At 39.2% G+C, this 24,353-nt stretch overlaps 1 protein-coding gene and 1 long non-coding RNA gene across 6 annotated transcripts in view; one reads left to right on the top strand and one right to left on the bottom strand.

Annotated features, from left to right (window-relative positions):
- Positions 1-9,227, bottom strand: part of kansl1a (KAT8 regulatory NSL complex subunit 1a) — a 57,038-nt gene extending 47,811 nt beyond the window's left edge. For 2 of the 5 annotated variants that reach the window (XM_029712527.1, XM_029712523.1), the window contains exons 1-2: positions 9,162-9,227; positions 8,455-8,530 (exon numbers count right to left, since the gene is read on the bottom strand). The gene's annotated coding sequence lies outside the window, so the exon portion shown is untranslated. Of the gene's footprint in view, positions 1-291; positions 369-608; positions 1,621-1,665; positions 2,934-8,454; positions 8,531-9,161 lie in introns of those variants that run through there. The other 3 variants (XM_029712525.1, XM_029712526.1, XM_029712524.1) reach the window with 3 other exon arrangements.
- A 1,873-nt stretch (positions 9,228-11,100) lies between these two features.
- LOC115148580 (uncharacterized) lies at positions 11,101-12,135 on the top strand. Its single transcript, XR_003866696.1, has 2 exons — positions 11,101-11,379; positions 11,616-12,135. It is a non-coding gene; the product is annotated as an uncharacterized LOC115148580 (long non-coding RNA).
- Positions 12,136-24,353: the final 12,218 nt, after the last annotated feature.

Raw genomic sequence — 24,353 nt, forward strand, 5'->3', positions numbered from 1 at the left:
GAAAACAGGATTAAACAAATAATATTAACATTTATCTGTTTTAAAAAAAATAAAAATTGCACCTTTATTTGGGGCAGAGTTAACATTAAGAATATCCAGCAGGCTAGACTACTTTGTGATGTAATAAAACATTTTTAAGGCAAGTAGATTTATGAGCCCATTTCTTTGTGATTGAACTTGCTTGACTAGCCTACATGGTTAACATGTAGGAAATAATGAAAACAATGTGGTCAACAGCAAGAAACTAGCCTAGCGGAACCTCAGGCTAATAAATCCTACAGCCAACCACACCTGTGCTTGTGTGAACAAGTTAGCCTTCGTCGTTTAGGACTACTCCCCAGGCTCCTCCTCGAAGAATTATCTGTGCCCTGTGACCATTGAATTCAAGGATAGTCGAATGATAAGAATGGAAAGCAAAGCAGCCAATGCAAATTATTCAAACCCTACTAGGTCAGTCAGATGCAGCAGGGTTTGGAGGTGTAAGCAGGTGGATTTAGCCCAATAATAGCCCAAAGCACATGATGTCATTCTGACTTCCTGTGTGAAATTCTCAGACACACAAGTATCCACATTTCCTAAATCATATTTAGGCTACTAGATAAGGATACTGTTCACAAGGTACAGCCTTGCTCGTGGTGCAATTAGTGTGTATGGTTAATGCTGATTTTAAGGGGGACGTTTATTATTGGATTGGTATGTAATTCCGGTAATCATGAGAATCTGGTCAAAATTTGATCTAGGGAATCTTGCTACAGACAGAATCCACAATGATAAAAGGCGTCCTGCTTCTCCCTGTATCATCTGTCAGGCGATATGAATGGGGGGGCTCAGTATTCCACCGCAGTTTCTAGTCAGCGCGCACAAACGCCATGTTGTATTTCCGAGGGAGATTCAATGCAATTCATCCACATTAAACCGCCTATTCAGCTATGATAAATCCACTAAACTTGTCCCCATCAAAAGACTTGACGTTGAAAAGGTCAACCTAATTATTATTATTATTACGATAAAAACGTTAGATTCAAACATTGGCTAATGTTTTCGATATATCAAATTTCCCTTTATTTTCCATGACGCCTTGGTAAAGGATTTGTTCGCACAATGCCCCCTACAAATGTTTACGTTTATTGTTTTTGTCTTCAAATTCACGTGACCAGTTACTGACTAGAACGTAATGCATTTCAACAAATTATTTAGCTAGCTCGCTCCAAGTCGTGTGTAGTAAATGATTACGTATCTTATTCTAAATGGCAGCGTTAACGTTTGCTAACCGTGCAGCCAAATGTTGGCTAACGTTAAATCAATAAGCACACAACCTTAGCGGCCTAGCTAGCTAACGTTATATTGTAACGTAAACAAAACGTTTGAAAAGCAATAGCTAAAACATTTCACAGTGTAACTTAGTTCATAACGTTATAGTTTAATAAAAAAAATACAATGGCTATTCTAGACATGCACATGATTCTGGCAATGCAATTTGTTCTCTAAAATAAGCCACATGCAAACCACGCTTTGACAATGTGTGATTGCTAAATCATTTTAATAGTTTTATTTAGTCTACTTGAATTATGTACATTTTTGTCGAATGCTAAACCGGACAAGTTAGTCGGAGTAAAGACTAACCAGTCTTGTTAGCTAGCTAACAAAGAAAAAGGAGGAACCTACCACGTGACGAGGCGCACTATCCGAGTGAATTTCGGCAACAATCCCCCGCAGTTTTTGAAGGAAACGTAAACGGATACCACAAAAAAACACGATTTGAATCGATTAATCAGCCATTCCCCTTTCTAAAAATGCAATCCTTTTTTATTTAAGACCCCGTTTCAAGAGCTCCAGATTCGTTCCGGAACCAAGCAATGGGCGAATCAACTAACGTAGCTAGCTACACCTTGCTTGCTAACTAACGTTAACGCGCTAAAGTTAGCTAGCTAGCGCGCCTCGCTACTAGTAATAGCAAGTAAGTGTAAAAATGGTCCTTTCTGGTCAAAAATACTTCTGTTAATTATTTTACAACAATCCTTTGTCGCAAACTCCGTTCCCCACACCCTAAGGTGTTTGAGAAGGCCAGTTTTTCTGGTGTTTGAGAAGAGCCTATTTTCTCGTTTTAGGGAGAGACGCTCAGAAAATGGCGGCTTGCTCCTCTCCCTCTGATTTGAGTCTGACAAACAGAAGTGGTGGTGGTGTGTGAATTCTGGTAGGCGGGAGACATTTCTCATTCTCGCCGCTAGACTGAAGGGCAGACAAGAGACTACATGAAATGCACAAACGTGCCATAAGAGGGAGCTTCTTAAAGCCTTTCTTCTGTATGTGCATATCAAAAGTGACCGACCCAAAAAACAAAAACCTGGACAAAAGGGTAAAAGCCTCCCCTGACACTGTATCAAAATTGTACTCGCTACACTCGCAATAACATCTGCTAACCATGTGTATGTGACCAATAAAATTTGATTTGAATTATTTCTATAATATCTGTAGTGCTCACTGAATGGCAAACCACGAGAACAACCTTTACCTAAAGTATTTTTATCATTTGTCATGAGACAAACAATAGTTGTACTAGGACTAGGCTATTCATACAGCTGATGTACCAATACACACAATGGACTGGGGAAGGATGTACAGCAAGCAGTACGCTGCTAGAACCAAGTGCACCACAGATGTATACATCCTCCTTACAGATAAGCCAACTGGTCTAAAGTTGCATTGGAAATGTCTGCTACATTGGCAGAGTATGATGCAATAGTGGGTGCTTGTTTTGCCCCCTGGAGGGTGAAGATTTAATTTTAAGCCCAATGAAAGGGTTTACCACAGAAGTGTCAAACTCATTCCACGGAGGGCCGAGTGTCTGCGGGTTTTAGTTTTATTCCTTTCAATTAAAACCTTGACAACGAGGGGAGTTCCTTACTAATTAGTGACCTTGATTGATGAATTAAGTACAAGGGTGGAGCGAAAACCCACAGACACTCAGCAGCTCCGTGGAATGAGTTTGACAGTTTATAAGGCGATGCAAAACTAATTAGTGCAATTGCTTCCGCTTTGGTTACTCAAACGCTACGCTCCCAGTGTAGCAGATATGTTACTCTCCTGGGGTGTGTTCAGTATGACAGAGCGGTGTGCAATGTTGAATTCAACAGAAACTGTACTGTACGACTAGTTAAAAAACTTGATTATGGTGGCCCAGAGGGCGATTACTGTATGGTGTGCTGCACGAGTTTTGCAATTCCGAAATGATCACACCCATATTGATCAGGCCACACACACCAAACAGGAGCAAACGTACCTCAAAGGCTGTTGAAGAACAGTGCACACCGTTTTGGGGAAACGTGTCGTTCAGTACAAACCATCACACAACATAGCAAACATTGACACAAACTAAAATGCACACCTGGGGTGTATTCATTACGCCGAACAAAAACACATTTCCATTGGACAAATTCAGGTAGGTCCCTCCCTGTTCCGTTTGCTTGTGTTTGGTTCTTTAAACGGTAAATGGTTCCTTTGTGAGACTTAATTAATACACCCTAGGTTTGTCAGTGGGTTGGTCCCTGTTCAACTAGACATTTGACACAATGTGCCACTTTACAGCAAAGTATTATTACACAGACTTATCTAAAATATAGGTCTCCAGGTTGTTTCTTAAATCATCTGTAAGTAACTTCATTGAGGTACAACATTTTAAAAGCATGGATTGTGGTCATATCTTGTCCATAGACTGCTTACAGAGTAAGAAAACATATGTAATTTAATTATTTCAGTGAACTATCCCTTTAATTGCATGACAAAATAAAAGTCCTGCAAGTATGTGCAAGCAGGCACAATGAAGAGTCTTGCAGGGGACTTTTATTTTGCTGTGTGGTGAAGTGATGACATAATTATCCTGCTCTGGCAACCCACATTTAGGAAGAAGTTGTTGTAAAGTCACGTAAGACAAACATCTAAACGATGGACAGCAGAATGCAACAGAGCGCTTATTACCAGAATATTCGCTAACATTTTACATTCAGACTCAGTGAAAACAGCCACCACTGGGTAGGTGGTTTTAATAACATACTGTGGTAACAGCAAGCGATGTAACGTCTGCCTATTGCGCTCGGCCGACTGGTCTGGTATGTTGTGTCTTTACTAAAACTTTCCTGTGAAAACTTTGTATGATACTTAGACCTGAACACGGACCAATTAATCACAGGGTATCTGCAGATTCCATGAAGTTGAATTTAAGACTTTGCAAGAACTTTTTAATGCCACTTGGAATGCAATTTAATGCCTATTTTGTGCACGCCACATACCTGCTAATACTCCCCTCCAGAAATGAGCCCATGTTGTCAAAAAGCTGTATTTTTAGGGCTGGCTCTTTCACTAGTTTTACCATAATGGCTGCTGTGGCTACTGCTAGCTAACAATAAGACAAAGGTCAGTTTTCAAGGAAAAATTTGAGTATTTCAGTCTCCGATGGGACAGTGTGGATAAAAATTTAGTAGAATGGCATATCCCATCCCTGCATTGAGGTATGTTTTCTGACCCACATCTCATGCTGGCTCTACTGTGTCTTAATGTAACCATTATTGCGTTCTGACCCCAGTGCAAACCAGCATAACGGTAGAGTCGGCATATTCTGGCAAACATAATGGGCTAATCATTAGTTAAATCACAAACTAAGTGTCCAGAATTTTGGCTTTGAATCGATACCAAATCCAACTAATGATACTCAATACTATAACAATACCACTGAAAAAATGCCTTAAAGTCAGATATACAGCACTGTTACTGTTTAAAACACGTGGTCAACTCCATCTGGATAGCTAGGCCACCGGATGTGCAGACTTTTGATCCAGCACTGCTCAAACACACCGGTCAGCTTAACAAAGGTCCTGTTGAGCAGTTTATTGGTGTTAGTGGGGCTGGAAGGAAAGTCTACACACACAGTAGCTCTCTTGGAGGTATTATGCTTTTACAGACTACAACCAAAAAGTCTAAGAAAAGAATTCCCTCATTCAGGGAATCAGGTATCAAATGGCTATACTTTCAAGCAAGGTAGCTAAAATCCTAGAGGCTGTAGAACAACTTTTTCCAGTACTAAGTCATTAAATAAGTTAATGCCTCAAAGTATTTGCACCTCTTAACTTATTCCACATTTTGTTGTTACAGCCTGAATTTAAAATGGATTAAATTGAGATTGTCACTGGTCTCACACAATATCCCATAATGTAAAATTGGAATTATGTTTTTAGAAATGTTTACAAATTAATTAAATTAAAAGCTGAAATGTCTTGAGTCAAAAAGTATTCAACCCAACACATACAATTATCAGTAAGGTCCCTCAGTCGAGCAGTGAATTTCAAACACAGAATCAACCACAAAGACCAAGGAGGTTTCCCGATGCCTCACAAAGAAGGTCCCCTATTGGTAGATGGGTAAAAATGAAAGAAAAAAAAGCAGACATTGAATATCCCTTTGAGCATGGTGAAGTTATTAATTCCACTTCAAATGGTGTATCAATAGACCCAGTCACTACAAAGATACAGGTGTCCTTTTTAACTTAGTTGCCGGAGAAGAAGGAAACCGCTCAGGGATTTCACCATAAGGCCAATGGTGACTTTAAAACAGTTACTGAGTTTAATGGCTGTGATAGGAGAAAACTAAGGGTGGATCAACAACATTGTAGTTACTCCACAATTCCTTGAGTGGCCCAGCCAGAGCCTGGACTTGAACACGATCTAATATCTCTGGAGAGACGTGAAAATAACTGTGCAGCGACGCTCCCCATCCAACCTGTCAGTGCTTGAGAGGATCTGCAGAGAAGAATGGGAGTACTTCAACAAAGTACTGAGTAAAGGGTCTGAATACTTATGTTTATGTGGGGTATTGTGTGTAGCTTGATGAGGAAAAAATACAATTCAATGAATTTTAGGATAAGGCTGTAACGTAACAAAATGTGGAAAAAGTCAAGAGGTCTGAATACTTTCTGAATGCCCTGTAGGTGAGAAATCAATTTTGAGTTCAGGCTGTAAAAACAATGTAGCTATTTCATCTATTAGTTCAGGGAATGCATGATGGATATATTTTGATGTGCAACATGTCAAAATAGGATCCAGAATAATCACATATTTTTGTCTCTTTTAGAGATTAATTTGCCTACATGTTTTTGTGCATATTGACCTAGGCTATTTACCACATGAGGTGGGAACTCAAAATACATAAGCTAGGTTGCTAACTCTAAATATGTTATTGTTGCTAGATAGCCATGCAATTGATCTAACAGTACATTTTATGTTCTACAAAAACTGTCCATTGGTAGGCCTATATAGGCTACTTGATGTATAAACAACAAGTGGCACGCTCTGCTCTGTTCCGCTGGCGCATCATCTCAATTACGTCCTGTTTGTAAATTGGTTATTTTCTCTATTGACAGTTTAACTTTTTCCCCACAATTACATTTCAAAATGTTGATCAACTGTCAGTAGCCTATGCTTGTGCTTATCAGAATGCAACACTCAAAGGGGGAAAGGATGTTAGAGTTAGCAGCGAATCAGGGACAGGGCAGATACTTTCATTCCCGGAAGCAGGTTAATGCACATTAGTGTTGACCAAATAATGGTTTTAGAACCCAAAAGAAATCTGTAATTTTTGATCCCAGCTAGGGAGTGTTGTCTTCAAATTGTATAGGCCACCTTGCTATTTCCTCTTTCCCCTCTGGCAACGGCTCAACCCGCACATGAACTGCGCACATGCGGATAGCGCTCTAACATCTTGAAAGTGCACCACATATTATTTCATGTTTATTTTTATTTTTTTGCCGTGGTGGAAACAATTAAGCAGCAGTCAAAAATATAACGGAAACAGTCATCTCTGTCACATTTTTTAAGACCTTTGATAAATTAAAGACTTAAGGCCTTTAAATTAGATAAATGAACTTAAGGACCCACGGACACCCTAAATCACGTTCACCAAACATGTTCTGCCCAATGCTCGGGAATCATCTCCCTCCAAACACCTCCCCCAGTCTGGTGTACTTCTGATTCTGAGCCACACCTTGCAGTTCTGTGATTTGACCATGGTCTCAATAGACCATGGTCTCAATGGGCTTTCCTGCTTGAATAAAAGGTTAAATAGCCTTAGGATGAGGTAAGGGACCGGACCGACCCCCTGACAAACCAGCAAGTTAAAATTGAATTTTATTCAACATTCTGACTCGCAGTAGGGCAATTAATTTGAATGCATGTTTTAAGGCAATATTCCAAAATGGCTGTATCGCAAGAATATAGCTTTTCACACACAAAAAAACGAATTTATGAGTGTTTGTCTGCTTGTTCTCATGGCTTTTTGGTCTCGTTTCCTTTGTTCCTTCTGTGCTGTGTGCACCTTCCCATTTACTCAAATTCCACCAAGCCCCTCCCCCCTGCCACTCACAAAAAAGATGAGAGAGATCCCTTCTTCCTCTCTGACAAGCAGTTTCAACTAGCTATTTGCATTTGAGGTTTGGTCCAACAGAATCAGTCCTATGGACGTCGTAAGACATTGAGACATTATTTTACTGTAACCTTTCTAACGATACCCTTTTTATGTCTCAACTCCTCAAATTGCACGCAGAGCAGACCCTACTAAAACAGGAGTATCATTGAACATTGATTCTGGAAAATGAATGCTCAGTATGCCACACAATTTACCACATACTCCCTAGCAACATTTAAGCCAAAGACTGTTAGCTGTCTAGTCTGTTTTATAAATGTGCAATAAGCATAAAACAATTAAGGTATTAGCAACTCGTTCTCATTCTGAAAAATAAGGTAGGCCAATTGACTTCAACATCTGAACAAAGTAAACTGGCTAGCATGCTGTTCAAACAGTTGAAGATGTACAGAAGGATGTGTTTATAACAATTCAACTTTTCTCTTGTTAGCTAGCAAATAGATCCAAGTTACTAAACTTGAAATAACAATTAGCTGGCTACTCACTAGCACGTGGGCTTGTGCTTGAGAGATTGTTTATGAGATCTGTACACAACTTCTATAATGCCTGCTACAAGAAGTTAGTCCTTATTAATGAATGTGGATTATGCATGTTATGGTTCAATTTTAAACAAAAATGGGCATTTCCATAAAGATCAGTGATTATTAGGTATAATTTCACAAGCCCTGAACGCATTAGATTATTGCTGACTGTTTGAAATGCAGTGTATTTGACCTTTAAATTCTACAACCAAGCTCATTTAGAGATCATGAATCGCTGATAAGTTTGAAAAAAATCAAGACATAATTTAAGCCATATTGCCCAGTCCTACCCCGCAGTGTTCTTTTCCGAGCCTGCTGTGCATCACTGCACATAGTATTTCTTGTGTGTATTATTGTGTTAGTACATTTTGACCTGTTGAATTAGTTATACATACCTCAAGAAGATTAATGACGTTGTAGTACAATGTAGTTAGGCCTACACATTTTTTATTTTTCCATCTCTTACCTTTAATGTATGGTCCATTTGTGAAAAACAGTAGCCTGGATCCAAATCTCCAAAACTCATTGCAAGAAGATACTACCTAACAAAAAATGTGGGTTAATACAAATAAATAGCAAAATAAAGGCACCATTGGTTGTGTCCAGCTGTATGTTTCAACCCCAATTGAATGGCATAGGCACATCTACAAAACATGACCTGGGATTTGCACTTATCTCAACAGAAGACCACCTTCGACATCTGATAAACGTATTATTTTGGAGTGTAATGTCCCTTTAAGACAGGTAGCGCTAGCTAGCTAGCTGTGCTAGTGACGTTTGATAACGTTACCTAGCTAACGTTAGCTATTAAGCAGCAAAGCTACTGTACAAGTTAAACATTAACATCAGCTAACGCATGTAACAGTGCATTTCAGCGCAATGATGGGCATGATATCACAGAAATAAATACTTCCCCAGTTGGTCTGAAATCATATAATTTCAGCTATTTAAATATTTTGATACATACTCTCTCAGTCCGCTCGCAAAAGCTAGCTAGCTGACTAAGTGCAGCTAACTAGTAGTGACCAATATAATGCTGTTTTATGGGCTGTTGGACTGCAAAAACAGAAAATACCGATATCACAAACAAGTCTGTCCTTAGACATGAACTAAACGTTTTTCTTTTTACGTTAAAATAGTTTTCTGAACAAAAACAATAATATGCACGCTCACCTGTTCGTGCAGTAACCAACCGATCCTTGAGGTGATTACACCCACCTACAAGCTTAGCGATTGGCCAGTGCTGTGAATCTGCATGTTTTTTTATTGGATTACGTAGCTGTCGTTCTTTGTTAAATGCCTTACAGCGGAAATAGTGAAGGGTCAGTTGTATCTCATATCCCATGGTGGTCTACAATTCTTACTAAAATGCAACTTTGATATGGGTAAAATCCCTATTAAGCTTGCAAACTTCCATAAACAAGTACTTCTAACTCGGAACCTCATGTACAAACACAATTTTTCCCCACATAGGTATACAATCTGGTGAAATAAAGACATAAAATACAATAACAAGTAATTTTGTTTCCAGAACTGGTTTGACAACAACATTATTTGGGTTTAATAATTATTGAATAATGGTGGACAACTATATGCTAATCCAGCATTTATGAGAACACACAATGTTACATTCACTGCTGAGGAGTATCAAATTGTTGTTAGAGCTGTCCCTAAAGATGCTATTCTTCTTTCAAGAGAATATAACACTACTCCAAGTGCAACTATTGAGGAACTTGTAGCCTCAATACAATTAGAAGGAATTGACATTGTAAACTATAAATGTAATAACATGTATATAAGGAAACTGTCAATATGTTACTATTCCCTCTGCTAAAATGTACTGGAATGCAGCCCTAGGACAAGTGAACTGGAACAAAGTTTTGTTGTTGTCTGGTAAATATTGTATATCTAATAAGGTGAAAGAAGTATCATACAAACGCATTCATAGAATCTACCCTGTAAAGACCTTTATTATACACAGATTTAAAATAGCTATTGATAACAAATGTGTAATTTGTGGTTGTGACCCAGAAACTCTTGACCATTTATTTTGGGACTGCTCTTATGTCAGAAGATTTTGGAGTGAGTTAGAAGATTTTATTTTAAAAGAAACTACTATACATTTTAATTTGAGAGACTCTGGTGTTATGTTTTATTTTGATCCAAATGATATGGACCCTGATTTAACTTTCATTGTTAATTTGTTTATCTTTTATGGAAGATTCTTTATCCATAAAATGAAGTGGGCAGAGAACAAACCCCTCTTCACATTATTTAAGATAGAATTTAAATATTATTTTGAAATGATCAGTAAATGTAAAAAACAAAAAAGCAATACGCACCATACAAGTAACAAATTGAAAATGTATCTTGATATGTAATACCCCTGTCTGTTAGGTTTATGTACTCTTGTTTGTATATTTCTGTTTTTTTTTTGTATTTGTTGTGTTCATAATAAAATAATAAAAATAAATAAAAGTATCCCATATCCTTGGGACGTCTATACCCATACCCGTATCCTAACCCACATACCCTTACCTGAACCATTTTAAATGTCAATGTCAACAGTTATTTTGAAATACAAACTAATGGATACATAGTCTACGCATACTTTCCATAAATCAGTCAGGCCAATTTGACGTAATAGCCATTTTGAGGCGGTGCTGATTGAATTCCACCACAGTTCCCTTGGAGGAAAATTCTTGCTGCAAACCAAATAATCAGATCAAATTAAATTTTATTGGTCGCATAGACATTCACATTTTGCAGATGTTATTGGGGGTGTAGCGAAATGCTTGTGCTCCGAGCTCCAACAGTGCAGTAATATAAACAAATACACAACAATACACACAAATTCAAAAGTAAAATAATGGAATTAAGAAATATATTAGGATAAGCAATGTCGGAGTATAGAGTATACATATTTACAGTATATATGTGATGGGATGTAAAGTAAATATGGACAGTAAAGTATGTGAATAGAATATGTAGTATATCTGTAGGATAGAATAGTATATAGTATTGTAATGAAATAGGCAGGGAGCAGGTCTCAAAACCTCCAGCGCGCTATCTATTGTGCCCAAAAAGCATGCTCAAACGGCAGCGTCGATATGGGTCGTTAGTACATAACTCCCTCCCATTCATTTCAATGGAAGGAAAGCGGAGAGGGCGGTGCGCTTCGGGCGGTGCGCTTCGGGCGGTGCGAAGGTTGCGTCCGAGGCGGTGAAAAATACAAATTCTTCCCAACTTTATGCAAATCATCAGCGGCGACCGCTGGGCGATGACCAATCATATCGAGTGGTTCCCATGACGAATTTGACGCTATGCGACCCAAGGCTGGAGACTTTCTTCAGCAAAGATGGCTGACAAAAGTACTAGGATGGAAGCAAATGTAAGTGGTTATAACGTCATAACGAATCATGCAAAAAATGTACAGTTGACAGGAATATGTTAGTTAATGTAGAGACAAACGATTATGCCATTTATTTTTGTCATTAAGTTAATTTACGAAAATCGCGATTTAATAACAACCTAGCTGACTAGCTAACATTAGCCAGCTAACTGGCTAGCTTTATGGGTGTTGTGACATGAGTATGAAATTGTGATTCTGGTTGTTTAATGTTTTAGGGACTCCTGAAACAACCAGCAAACCAGGCTGTCGTCTTGTGAAACAGTGGATGTAAAGAATCTAGCTAGCTGAAGCATTTACTGCACATTTTATGTACAATTGTGTAAGCTTGCCTTGCTGATATTTGCCTTGCAATGCAGATGAAATAACGTAGCTAGTTAACTATTTTCTTGCTTATTGTGCAGTGGAGGATAAAAATACCTGTATGCCTATGGATGTGTAGCTAGCTATGCAGCCGATCTGTGTATGCACACTAAAACGTTTGGTATACATATTAGTTCAGAACCTAGCTATGAACCTCAACTATCATAGCCAGTTGTATCAACTTCAAAACAGTCTGAATGACATTAATGAAGCCTGTGGACTGAGTAGAATATAATCTAACTTTGTGCCAAGGATGCAAGTCGTATATACATGTAGTTATTACCATGCATGAGATCCCCACATTGTAGCCTGTACATTTTAATATATTCACTGATCATGTGCTCTACATTGGCAAGTAAAGGTGCAGTTCAGGTATGAATGTCTTTGAGATTATTTTTCAGTCATATCCAATACCAGGAGTATCAAATTAGTCTTTGATGCTGTTTCTGCATGTATGTATTACAATTATAGTGTTTACCAATCTTGGTCCTGGGACATCAATGGTTACACTAGCTATGCAATAGACTAGAAACATGATTTAACTACACTACACTTCCTATGCATCATGTAAATACTCTGAAACTGGTTAATCTCAATATCTAATTTCCTAGGTGTAATATTTAATCAAATGAGAGACTTAATTTCAACCAGAAGAGAATGAAACACTTTATTGAAATAAGTTAATTATCTAAGTGTTATAAATACATGCATTATAAATATTAATTGTAATATTATAAATACAAGTTCAATCTTTACTTCAATGCACATCTGTTGTGCATTATACAAACAGGAAGAAAGAGGTGGCGAGAGAGGTGTAAAATACAGAAAGGGAAAGAGATAAGCACATAGGAGCAGGGAAGGCAGCATGTGATTAATAAATCACCGTGCTACCCTAATATTCTCTCAGTTAATCACAATTACACAAGTGTCTCTAGTGGTGTCTCCTAACCAGCCTTGGGCTTCCAGTTGGCCCGAAGGTTATCTTAAGAGCGGGTGAGGTGACGATGACTGGACTGGGGGTTGGCATCCTCTCTAACATCAAAACATACCTGCAGACGAGAGCGAGAGCATGTGTATGCCTTTTTTTAAATGTTATTCTAAAACTGTCAGTCATCAATCATCAGGAGGTAAAATGCAAAACTGACCTTGGATCATTAACTCTGGGACTACTGCATCTCTATTTCAATGTAAAGCATCTCTTTAATGATACATCCTGTTGACCTGACCAAGTGACCTCTCACCTCTGTTCATGCTGTGCCCTCTATGTAGCCAGTTCAGATGCGGGAGGGGTTCACCGACACAGCTGATATAACCTAGAGGATTTAGGGAGAAGGGGAGAGAGGGATGAAGTGAAGAAGAGAGACTGTTATTGAGAAAATAAGTTAGTTAAAGAGAGTGTTCAACAGGAATATGTGTGTGTGGCCTCACCTGGTGTCCACACTAAGTGGCTGCAGAGTACTCTATGCTGAAAAACATGAACGGACACACGAGGACAAACAATATAGCATAGTTATAGAAATAATGAAGTGTCTTACTATTCTCCATGGTTGGCCCTCTTGCCTATTCTTTGAAGGTGGAAGGAGCCACAGTTATACACCTGAGCCTGCACAACACAATCCATCAATCAGATTGATACATGAGTGTGTAGGTGTGGGTTATAGGGTGTCTAATTGTTCTACATTTTTTTCAATATGGGTGACTTAAAATAGCATGTTTTGTACATACATCACATCCTTACCTAAACAGCACCCTCACCTGAGAAGTAGAATTGAATAACTGCAGTTGACATAGCTCAGTAAATGGAAGAATACTCTGATTGCAATGTGAATGGCTCTTAAAAGAGCCTTTGGTTGTGCATAGTGTAGTCTATGGTGTTGCCAGGGAACAGCACCCTCTTCGAAGAAGTAGGAGGTGAAGATCTCCCGCACACGGATTGCCTCTCTTGCTGCGTTGTTGACCACATCCTTGAAACATCCTGCAGAGCAGCAGACTTCACCTCTGGCACACAGCGGCGAGCTGCAGATCCCCTCCTGGTCCTCGTGTCCATCCTCATGAAATTATGAAGGATGTAGGTAGCCTTCACACGCCTGAATTCCTCCAAGAGGCAGTCCCAGATGGTCTTGGTCACCCAACCTTGCAGTGCCCTACACGGAAACTAGGTAATCGTTTTGAAAGAATCTCCAGTTACAAGGTATCTGGAGGAATATGGAAGATAATGTCATTATTATACTTTTACATCACCAGGTAATTGTGGATTACTAAAGTATAATATCCCTTGATAACATTGGATTGATAGATGCACATGCATGTGCAGCATGTGACAATAACATGATCGTATCAAGGATAGCATCACAAATGAATACATAAATACCACTTGAAGATTGATGATGAGTTGATCATTTGAATCAGCTATGCAGTGCTAAGGCAAAAACAAAAATGTGCATCCCTTTGAGTCCCCAGGAAGGACTGAGAACCACTGCTCATCATTGGGACCTCTTCATCTGTAGACAGGCTTTCATAGCTCTCTTTATCTGAGGACAGAAAACCTCACAAGAAACAGACTTCATTATACTCAAATTACACCGCACTGAAAATGATGTTACTATTATCTCTGTCCTCACTTCTAGGCACTGGAACTACACAAGTACCTGCCCTATCCAGAATAGCCCACTCTCTCACTTTGACAGTTGGGGCTGCTATCCTTTCAACCTCCTCCATGGTTGTTAGCTAGCTACCTACAAATGCATTTTGAGTTTGTTTTTTTAAAGTGATAAATACATCAAGATAACTTCATATTAGCTATGTAACTGGTGATATTTCATTCACTTAGCTACCTATCTATACAGTATGTAAAGTTGGTTGGATAGCTAGCTAGCCAACTAGCTAGCTCATTTAGCAGCTCATTTGAGTTAGCCTGGACTGTAGCTAGTTAGCTAATAATAAATCTTTTTTTTTTTAAACATTTTTGAAATGAATTTACTTACTTGAATAGGTTCTCCCAGCCATGTGGCCAATTGGAAACAGGGCAGCAAAGTTTGCTTGTCACCAGAGCGTTTTACTATTTAACTATTTACCCATTTACATTTTTTTATTTAACTAGGCAAGTCAGTTAAGAACAAATTCTTATTTACAATGACGGCCAAGGAACAGTGGGTTAACTGCCTTGTTCAGGGGCAGAACGACAGATTTTTACCTTGCCAGCTCGGGGATTCGATCTAGCAGCCTTTCGGTTACTAGTCCAACACTCGAACCACAAGGGTACATGCCGCCCCACTAATAACCAGACCTTCATACAAACTTGCTATGCTGAATTCTTGATGCACAATCGAATGTGCTGCTATATGCTGCCAGCACGCGAGTCACAATGGGCAGCCTAAGCGGCACGCGGCAATTTACCGCTTGCTAGTGTACATGCCCATTTAGGAACGCGCTCACTGGCCAAGCAGGAACGCGCTCAATGGCCAAGCACACGTACGTTCGTGGATGCAAGGTCCGATCCCACTTCTGATACCAATGTAATGAAACAGGCAGGGAGCAGGTCTCGAACCCTCAACCTTCTAGCCCGAAGTCCAGTGCGCTATCAACTGTGCCCCAAAAGCCTGCTCAAGCCGCAGAGTCGATATATGTTCCATTATTGAAGTGACCAGTGTACCATGTTTATGTATAGTGCCTTCGGAAAGTATTCAGACCCCTTGACTTTTTCCACATTTTGTTAGGTTAGGTTAAATTGTTTTTCCCCCTCATCAATCTACACACAATACCCTATAATGACAAAGCAAAAACAGAAATGTGGCATTTACATAAGTATCAGACCCTTTACTCAGTACTTTGTTCAAGCACCTTTGGCAGCAATTACAGCCTTGAGTCTTCTTGGGTATGATGCTACAAGCTTGGCACACCTGTATTTAGGAAGTTTTTCCCATTCTTCTCTGCAGATACTCTCAAGCTCTGTCAGGTTGGATGGGGAGCGTTGCTGCACAGCTATTTTCAATATTGGTTTCATCAGACCTGAGAATCTTGTTTCTTATGGTCTGAGAGTCTTTAGGAGCCTTTTGGCAAACTCCAAGTGGGCTGTCATGTGCCTTTTACTGAGGAGTGACTTTCGTCTGGTCACTCTACCATAAAGGCCTGATTGGTGGGGTGCTGCAGAGATGGTTGTCCTTCTGGAAGGCTCTTCCATCTCCACAGAGAAAATCTAGAGCTTTGTCAGAGTGACCATCGGGTTCTTGGTCAACTCCCTGACCAAGGGCCTTCTCCCCCGATTGCTCAGTTGAGTAACCGGGTGGTAACTATTTTGCATGTCATGCATGTGAATTGAAACAGAACAGGGACATTTGATACACAAATATCACGTATGGGTACCTTCATGTCTGTATAAAATATTACAGTTTTTCAATTTTTTATTCATAGATTTTAGATGTGTATTAAAATGAGTTTTTTGTAATCGCTATACTGTATATCCATTGTTTAGCTGGAATGGAATTTTTGTATATTGTATCTTTTTTTGTTTTACTGCAGTGGGCTAAATCATGGTCACATAGTGTTTCTTGGTAGTCTTTAACAAATCTACATTGAAACAAAAATATACACCTCACACACCTCACACCTGTACCATGTCAGATATAGATTTGAAATGTATTAAATTTTGGGTGCATTCGTAAATTGCCTCCAATGTGTCAGAGTGCGCTCTGGGCCGTTCGTAAATTCAGAGCGTTGTCAGATTGTTTATTCATAAATTCAGAGCGTTTCTGGCGGTGGAGTGGGGTTGATCCGAACGTTCTGACCTCACAATGGCAGTTAAGCGCCCAAGCTAATTGACTAAAGTTGGCTAGCTTGCTAACTACTTCCAGACACAAATGAGAGAACACCTCACTCTGACCATTTTACTCGCCGTCGCAGAAGTGATTATGTCTTCTAGAGCGTTAGTGACTGTAACTGTGTGCTTCTACCAACAATTTAATTATTTTTTTTGCCAACCTTTACTGACACCTGTCATATTCAACGTGAGTTGTGCGTTCATAAATTAATCAGTTATTCTGCGCTCTGGCACACTCAAACGAGAGTGCTCTGAAATCGGAGTAGATAGCCAAAATGAACACACCCTTTGAGTTTGGGTCCCAATATTATACTTTATATAAATCACAGGAGACTAATATAACAAAACCGTGTGACATATAAACACCGGATTTTCGGCGTTTAAAAAATATTATTTATTAATGATGAAAGTATGAAAACTACTAATAACACTGCACTCATAAGGCCAAAAGGCCATGTAACTGCAGGAAAGGGCTATGATCAATGCACGTACTGTAAGCCGCTCAGGATGAGAGCATCTGCTAAATTACAAAAATGTCAAAGCTAGGCAAAAAAATTCACATACAAATCTCATTACTGTATTCATTGATATATATATATTTTTTAATATATGTATATTGATGTCACAAATGTAGGTTGTCATTTGTACAGTTCTTTATTAAATAATGTAGTTATTTGTTACATTTGACTGCATAAAACCTAGCATTACTACTTATTTCTGAGGGTGAATATAGAGTTTTGAGGGAAAAAAATGATTATTTGTCTCTGAAATGAAACCATGAAGTGAAAGATTTCAAACAAATACATGTCTGTCATTGAATTTACCAACATTTCTGAATATGGATATATAGCGTTTTGGAATGAAACTCTTCAAATAGCCACTGAAATTCTAGTTATTTTATTTTTTGCCATTTCGAAAATTAAGTTAGTGCCTTCTGATTTATATTGAACACAAATATAAATGCAACATGCAACAATTTCAATAATTTTACAACGAGTTACAGTTCATATAAGGAAATCAGTCAATTATTGTACATTTATTAGGTCCTAATCTATGGATTTCACATGACTGGGCAGGGGCGCAGCCCTGGGTGGGCCTGGGAAGGAATAGGCCCACCCATTGGGGAGCCAGGCCCAGCCAATCAGATTGAGTTTTTCCGCACAAAAGGGCTTTATTACAGAGAGAAATACTCCTCAGTTCCATTAGCTGTCCGGGGTGTCTGGTCTCAGATGATCCCACAGGTGAAGAAGCCAGATGCAGAGGTCCTGAGCTGGTGTGGTTACATGTGGTCTGCGGTTGTGAGGCCGGTTGGAGGTACTGCCAAATTCTTTACGACGATGCTTATGGTAGAGAAATTAACATTATCTGGCAACAGCTCTGGTGGACATTCCTGCAGTCAGCATGCCATTTGCAAGCTCCCTCAAACTTAAAACATCTGTGGCATTGTGTTGTGTGACAAAACAGTACATTTTCGAGTGGCCTTTTATTGTCCACAGCACAAGGTGCCCCTGTGTAATGATCATGATGTTTAACCAGCTTCTTGATATACCACACCTGTCAGGTGGATGGATTATCTTGGCAAAGGAGAAATGCTCACTAACAGGAATGTAAACAAATTTGTGTACCACATTTGAGAGAAATAAGCTTTTTGTGTGTATGGAACATTTCTGGGATCTTTTATTTCAGCTCATGAAATGTGGGACCAATACTTTACATGTTGCGTTTATATTTTTGTTCAGTATATTTTGTTTGGTTAGACATTGAATTCCACTAACTTATTGTTTGTTGTTCAGTATGTACTGTATAACATAATGAAAAATGTCCGGTCCTTGTATGCACGGATAATATTTACTGTTGGTCACGTAATTTTACTATTTGGAACAAATGTAACCGTTTGTCAAATAACATTTTATTTGTCACATCCCACTGGGCACAGATGTCAATTCAACGTAGTTTCAGTAAGTGCCCAGTGGTATGCTTTGTAATCAACATGTGTAGACTAACAGTGAAATGCTTACTTATGGGTCATTTTCTAACAATGGAGAGTTTAAGACAAAGATACAAAAATATAAATAAATAGTGACACGAGGAATAAATACACAGTGAATAGCGAATAACAATAATGAGTGAAAATAACATGGCTATATACAGAGAGTCCAGTTTGTGTGCATAGAGTCAGCGCAGGAGACTTAGTGCAAAAAAGTGTGTGTGTGGTGGGGTGTAAGTGTGTATGAGTGGGTGGGTAGAGTCCAGTGTGTAAACATAGTCAGTGCAAGAGAGTTAGTGCAAAGAAGGGTCAATGCAGGTAGTCCGGGTAGACATTTTATTATCTATTTAGCCATTTTGTTTAGCCGTATTATGGCTTGGGGGGGTAGAAGCTGTTCAGGGTGCTGTTGGCTCCAGACTTAGTGCATTGGTACCACTTGCTGTGTGGTAGCAGAGAGAATAGTCTATGGCTTGGGTGGCTGGAGTCTTTCACAATTTCTTGGGACCTTCCTCTGACACCGCCTGGTATTGAGGTCCTGGATGGCAGGTTAACCGGTTAAATGAGGGCCGGTTAGTTGGCAGCAAAATTGAACAAAACTTGCAAGGGTCAGTTAGTTGTAATGAAATGTGCATCCCTAAAACACATACATTTGTTTGCACCAATGCCCTAGTGTTTGGTCAGTAGTCTATACCCATTGTTTTAGCAATATCACTGTGCCCAACAGTGGAGCCATACAATCTAAAAAGAAAAGGTTCCTGGAGTATCCTTTAGGGTTCTTCAAATTGAACAGTGGGGGAACCCCTATAAGTTCTTCGAAGAACCCCTTTTATTGGGTCTTTCAAAGAACCTTTTGAAGAACCTTTTGTGTTCATTTTTGAACTACCCCCCCCCCGTTATTATTAATAATATTAATAATACGCATAACAATAACACAATATTTTCATTCTCAGTGTTTGATTTTAGTGGCAAGGCAGAATAAAAATCCAAATATGAGGTAAACTCCCAGCAGAATCCCAAATCCAATGGGTATACTGCATCTTCTGGTGTGTTGATGTTAATGTGTTGATGTTCTCTGTAACCATAGCCAGAATGAGTTTGCAGTGCATGGTGATCGAACAGGTTTCCTGTTATATTCATCAGAGGTGTAGGGAGGGTGAAGTCTGTGAATCCCCAAAATAGTAATTATACCATCGATTAACAAAACATGCACACAACAGTATTCATACCTTGTTTTTTCTGGTGAATGCGAATGCAAAAAACTGCTTTGATAATGGTTTTCATCCACATACCTTGCCCATAATGTAGAGGACTATGGGATATTTGTTGATGAAGTAAGGAAGGATGGTAAATCTGATCTGCATAACATAACAATACCAATTGATATACCTTTGCCTGCACCTGCTGTCCTTTCAAATTCCAATCCAAAAGTTTCAGATGGGCAGTTGGGGTCCTGCAAGAACCCCCACCAACTAAGGAGGTTCCTCGATGAGCCCCACCTCCTATGGCAGTGGTACTCATTGCGATTTTCCTATTTTCCATTCATAATACATAACAATAACACAATTTCAATTCAATGTGTTTAAGGCAGGCCTGAATCACTTCATTGAATATATGTTGTTCCCTGGATGGCAGACAGATGGCAGTATAGCACAGCTGTTGAACAGAAAGGCCGAAATAGAACGCAACTGCTCAGCTACAGCGATCTACACATATCAGTTTGCTACTAGCTAATTTTGCAGTCTGGTCGACATGGATTGATTTATTGTAAAAAAGAAACATAAATCTATTGACAATGAAAATGAGGGGGAAGAGCTGGAGAACAACGTGACTGCTATGAACGAACAACCACCAGAGAACCAGGAAAATCAAGAAGATGGCGGCGGGGAAATGCAGCTAGCTAACGTAGCTAACGTGGCTCTGGTGGCTAAGAGAAGGATAAGGTCGATTCAAGAATTAACAAATGAGACCAGTACATTGCCGGGTTGCTGCCGGTGCGTAAAGTGGTTCTAGCTGTACCCTGAATAATCAACCATTGAGACCAGGCAGCGTGGAGCGGTGGCTACATGGCTGACAAATGGTTACTCTACCAGACCAGAATACGTGCAGCGTGAGCTGAATATGTTGCAAATGGTAAGACCCTCAATCTCTCGACGAGTGAAGGTGAAGACTAGACACTCAGTCTGCAGCTGTAATGTAAAGTAGTCTAGAACTTTGACCAAAGACCACCGTGTTTGTAACATCTGAAGGATCCAGTCTAGGAAACTCGACCGAAGAAGAGAAAATAGGAACATTTCTCTCTCAACACAGTGCGGTACTGATGTCTGATGTACCCATTCCAACAGACACTTCCAGAGCAAAGAACACCTACTACTACAACTACTAAGAACATTGTGACCTCTGGTGGACAACCAGAGACTTTCTGTCGAACGACTCCCAATAGATGGACCGGGCGATTTCAACAGAGAGAGACGACAAAGACATAGAAGCAGAAATATATACATTGCAATTCTTTTCGAATGAGCGGTTGTTCATATGCAAAGTATTCACATTCCCATGAGCATAGTTTTACAACTGTATGTACGGTGGTTCCCCTCTCTGTCTTTCCTGCTCTTTCTTCCCCCCCTTTTCATTGTGTATCAAGCCCCCATATTGGGTTAGTCCACTAGGGACTTTTCATTGCCTTATGTTAGTAATCAATGTATAATCTATCCTGTTTGGGTGTTTATGTAATTCTGTGTGATTATTTAGTTCGTAAATAAATAACTAAGCCAATTTGTGTATCGCTGACCCATCATTTAGACTAGGGTTCATGCAGATATCCAAGAATTGTGCGACGTTCAGAATGAGACTGATCAGGTAATGATTAGTAATTGACTGTGATTGATGTAAGAGATATTCATTTTTAGAGTTTAAGTTGGGAGATAGTAACCCGTTATATAACTTTTCCTGTGGTGCCCCAAGATTGCTAATGAATTAATTGCTACATGATTAATTTAATCACATAATTAAGCGTAGTTAATTGATTTGATAAAATAACAGTCATCACATTAATGAAAGTCACGTCATGACAATGTGATGTAGCCTATTTGATGTGTGTATGTATATATTTGTGATGTGCTGTACATCAAATCCATTGCATGTTCTCTATTGCTCTGAATTTGCTCTCAATTGATAATATTGGAAGAAAAAGTACAACAAATTAAAGATCTGTGCGGCCCTCTGAATGATTGTCTCAAGCCAAAGTGTCCCCCTTACAAAAAACTGTGAGTAACACTGTCCAATGGGGTTTTTGGGGCCATTTTCAGTGCAAAGAACCATAAGGTTCTTCAAAGAACTTTGAGGATCTTAGAAGAACCCTTGTTGAACCACACATTTTTAGAGTGTAGGACCCAGGTAATTTGTGCTCTCACACTGTAAACCCCAATGTGCTGTCATTACTCAAAACTTTGGAGGAAATCCGTTGCATTTAATATATCATTAGTCATTACTCAAACTGATGGAGTCCCTGTGATTTGAGTTGTATCAGCTTAGCGCCTCCACTAAGCCACGCCTGGAATATAATTTCTCAGTACGCGTTGCATTTTCAAGTGAATTGTAGAATTGCCACCAGATGAGAACGACTGCCCCCTCGCATTGAGGATGTCCAGTTGAAGGCTAATAACGGTACAGCAGGTATTGTTTCCAGAAAACAGGATCCCCCATTATAGTGAAATAGGGATCTTTATGGTCAATATTTGTGGATGTAAAACATTTTTCTGAACAAAATCATGGCCCCAATAATTACTTATATTTCACCAGATGTACGTCATTGAACCGATTACTTTAAAATCACACACAGACAAAGTTATAAGGATAATTTAATTGCTAATGGCAGCCTGCAGTACCTTGGTCAGCCTTCAACTTGAGATACTCCACGAGAGGAGGCAGCACTGAGCTAGCCTGCAACATCACTTCCTCCATGTAGCAAGATGGCGACCTGCTGAAATAACACTTCCTGATCCTCAAATGCGCCACTGAGCATTCTCATAGTAAACAATGGGGTGACGTCATTGATGGCTTCACCCATATTTGTTACAGTCTATGGTTACCACCCATGGCTGTATTTGTTAGTGAAAGATACATGGTTGTTGAATTAGTTCATTTTCAATCCTTTCACGAAGTGAATTCCTAGGCAAATATTATCATTGTAATTAAACTCTTTATGACAATACATTACATTTTTATTTATTTATTTATTTATTTCACCTTTATTTAACCAGGTAGGCAAGTTGAGAACAAGTTCTCATTTACAATTGCGACCTGGCCAAGATAAAGCAAAGCAGTTCGACAACATACAACAACACAGAGTTACACATGGAGTAAACAACATACAGTCAATAATACAGTAGAAAAAAAAATAAGACTATATACAATGTGAGCAAATGATGTGAGATAAGGGAGGTAAAAGCAAAAGAATGCCATGGTGGCAAAGTAAATAAAGTATAGCAAGAAAAACACTGGAATGGTAGATTTGTAGTTTGAAGAAAGTTCAAAGTTCAAATATAAATAATATGGTGCAAAGGAGCAAAATAAATAAAATAAATAAATACAGTAGGGGAAGAGGTAGTAGTTTGGGCTAAATTATAGATGAGGCCTAGCTTTACCCTAATAAAGTGGTCTGAAAATAATTGTTTACAGGCCAGATCAGGACTGCAAGACGGGTTGCAAAATTCCAGTAAATTTCCCAAAATTCCCAGATAAAAACAAAAATCCTGGTTGGAGGATTTCCAGGAATCTTCCAAACAGGGATTTCTGGAAAACCTGGGAAATTTACCAGAATTTTGTAACCCTACCTTCAAGTCACATTATGCTGGCTTGCAAAGTGATGTGTAATTCTTATTTTAATCCAGCCAGAGTTAGGATATACAACAGTATACATTTTTATTCACCCGCAACTTGCATTCATAATGACTGCAAGGGTTAGAAACAGTGTGAGGAGACTACCTAAGCCATTTAAACTGGAGTAACCATTTCAGTAATGGGTGCAAAAAATATAACACAATTATTGGGTTAGTTCAGAAAAATGTATGTTATTTATCTTTATGTAGCATAAGATTAATCAATCACTCTGTCACGCCTGCTCCCGCTCCCCCTCTCTGGCGCTCGAGGGCGCCAGGCGGCCCACCATTACGCACACCTGTCACCATCGTTACGTGCATCAGCGCTTCATTGGACTCACCTGGACTCCATCACTTGTTGATTGCCTCCCCTATATCTGTCTATTCCTCAATTTCATCCCCGTGTCAGCATTCATGTCGTTTTCTTTCTCCTGTCCAGACGCTGTCCTTGTTTTGTTTCATGTTGGTTATTTATTAAATATTCACTCCCTGTACTTGCTTCTCGTCTCCCAGCGTCTGTCCTCACACACTTAATGTAAATGCAGTCTTGGAGAGGCAGAGAGAGAGAGACACATTTTTCAACATGTTTTTTTTTTTTTTACAAATCGATAGATTTAGAGTTAGATAAACTTGGATTTTTTGGCAGGGACATATGCAGGATGCTACCCTCCATAGCATGGCCTTCGCTCGAGATCAAAACTCCAAACCTACAACCTAATTTTGGCCAAAATTAACCGGATATATTACTCCTACCAAGGTTTCCTGTTTCCAAGCTATACGGAGGGTGCTCTAGCAAACAAACAGAGACCTGAGGACACGATCCAACCTGGAACTGAGTGAGTAGTGTTTGGTCTAATGCTATTTTGAAAGCCAAGAAGAAAAAGTAAAATGAAAGAAATGAAAAATAAAGTAC

Source organism: Salmo trutta, chromosome 2 (genome assembly GCF_901001165.1).
Source record: "Salmo trutta chromosome 2, fSalTru1.1, whole genome shotgun sequence".
NCBI classification, from domain to species: Eukaryota; Metazoa; Chordata; class Actinopteri; order Salmoniformes; family Salmonidae; genus Salmo; species Salmo trutta.